We start from the raw sequence: 2,541 nt of genomic DNA, 5'->3' as shown, positions 1-2,541 counted from the left end.
GGTTCTGGCTGTGTGCTCCACTTCTTTCTGCTGAAGCCGTTAGAGTTGAACCCTTTGTGTCTCTCTGGCAAGATGTTCTGCTCCTGAATCAGCTGGGTGGATCTTGCCTCTAGTCTCTTTGCAGGGAGTTCTGCTGAAGGGTTCCTCTCTGGGCCTGCACTCTGGGTCGAATGAAGATCTGCGGGCCCTGGGTAGTCTCACTCACTCGCCGGGCCTGCGCTCTGGGTCTGTTCAGGATCCCGCAGCCCTGGGTCCTCTCCTAAAAATTTTTTAAAAAGGCTTAAAATACAACTCAGTGTGAGGGCCCTGGGATCAATCCCCAGTACCCCTCACCCTCACCCCACCCACGCCCTTCAAAAAAGCAAAAGGGTATCAATTTACACAAGAATACTTGGAGGTAAGGTAACCGTCTAGATGATTTTTCATTAATCATGTTGTTATTGTGAATAAAATAAAAATTTGGACACAAAGCCTCTCAGGATTTACTTGTGGCGTCCCATCTGAATCACAGTTGTACTGGAGTGCCTTAAAATGAAATTAAGAATTTCACTCCTAAGTGTCAAGGAAATGGAGAAGAATATATTTATTTTGCATGTATTGGGTAGTTAATTTGAGTTCTCTGTGTAACAAAACTCCAACTACACTAGCTGAACAAAATCAGCTTCTCTTCCCCTTTTAATAACAAAGAGTCATAACTGTGGATCCACGACATCCAACCAGGGACCCACTATATTCTGGCTGTTATTATTTTGTTATTTTTTTTAAGAGAGTACATATTAGAATTAAAACAAAAAATTACAAGTGACACAGAATTTAACTTTAACAAAATAATATGAATTTGACAGTATTTATTGTAATAACATATTGTTGTCTTCCAACCAGTTATTCATATTACCAGATATATGTATGTAAAATTGGAAGAAAGAAAAAAATGTGTAAGAAATTAAGACAAAAAGGAGAAACAATTGAAAAAAAGGAGACAAAACAAATTAAAGCATTAACTGCTTCTTTCCGTAGATCAGCAGAAATGCGCAGTACAGTTGTCCAAACCATCCTGCTTACATACCTAGATTAATCTCTTTACCCCACTCCCTCTCCTGTCCTTTTTCTCAACTCAGTAACTGTTTCTTTTTGAAGAAGTTCATTCCCTTTTCCCAGTATCTCTTGTACTCTTCAGATTCCATTTTTTCTCTTTCAGGTTCTCACACTAAGGAGACAATATGATGTTTGCAAATGCAGGTCTGATTATTTCACTTAAGAATATTTTCTCTAGTTGCATCATTTACTGACAAAAGACTCCAGTTTATCCTGTTTCATAGCTGAATAATACTCCATTGTATAAAAGTAGTACATCATCTTTTTGTCCACAGACCCTCCAACATTTGTTGTTGGCTGACTTCTTGATGTTATTTCTGGCTGTTCTTAAGCATCATCTTTGAGTTCTTGTTTCTGGGCTTCCAGCTATCATGTCATTTAGGCAAAACCCAGACAAATCTGTATTTCAGAGGGCTTTCCCAAGAAGCCACTCCTATTCCAAAGGAAGCTGGGCAATGTTTTAGCTGGGAACAGTGTTGTCCGACCAACCAGATTGCGACTGTAAGGAATGAGTAGACATAGGGTACATAAAGAGCCATCTCTGGTGTTCCAGTCAAGTAGCTCTATCTTAAGCCTTTCTTTTTTTTTTTTTTTTTTTTTTTTTTTTAAATGCCATTTCTTTTTTTAAATACCCTTTACTCAACCTGAGCACTGCAAGGAAAAACTAAACACTGGTGCATTGTTTTCCTTGCTAATTCTGAGTTATTGTAAAATGTCTTAAGACCTGGTAGCAGTTCATTACTTTAGATTAGATCATTTCTGACGCATGGTAAATTCCGTGTAATGAAAATACTTAAAAATGAATGCAATATTCTGAACTGCTCAAAATAAAATGGACTTTGTAAAAAGCTTACAAGGTTGTTGTAAGGCTGTAATATTTGTGTTACAAATTACAGATACATAGTTTTTTTATGGTTCTAGTGTGTAGGAACTGAAGCCCCTTCTTTTCAAAAGGTGAGAGAGCTGCTTTAGTAACTGTACATTTTATATACTTTTAAGCAAATCTAAAATATTACAGAAGATAAAAAAGTATATGGAGGCTATAGTGTATTATCTTATTTATAGTACAGCTGAGCATCAGATTTGAGTGCTCTAACTCTCCAAAAGGAACTAAATCCTCCTTCCTGCTCCCAAAAAGACTTATATAATGGCCAGCAGTGATTAAATACAAACCACAGATAACTGATTTACTTCATTTTTGTTGACTAGCCCACATGAAGGAAACATTTCATAGAATGCATTGCTTGGTTTTCATAATCCTAAACAAGGTGGAGTTGCATTTGACTTTGTTACTCTATCTTGAAAAATAATGGACTTTGCCATAAGACTTCTCTTTCTTCCTTTCCTTTTCTTTCTTTCTTTTTTTTTTTTTTTTTTTTTTTTTTTTTTTTTTCCTTCAGATTTTTTTTTAGTTGTAAGAAGCAATGCTGCAAGAGAGGCAAGATT

General features: G+C 36.4%; 1 protein-coding gene across 3 annotated transcripts in view; it reads left to right on the top strand.

Annotated features, from left to right (window-relative positions):
* The window catches only part of Kiaa1958 (KIAA1958 ortholog), a 185,453-nt gene that overhangs the window by 90,171 nt on the left and 92,741 nt on the right, over positions 1–2,541 (top strand). The window lies entirely within an intron of this gene.

Source organism: Octodon degus, unplaced genomic scaffold, assembly GCF_000260255.1.
Source record: "Octodon degus isolate 3935 unplaced genomic scaffold, OctDeg1.0 scaffold00297, whole genome shotgun sequence".
Taxonomy (NCBI): Eukaryota; Metazoa; Chordata; class Mammalia; order Rodentia; family Octodontidae; genus Octodon; species Octodon degus.
This window is presented reverse-complemented; position numbering and strand designations above follow the sequence as displayed.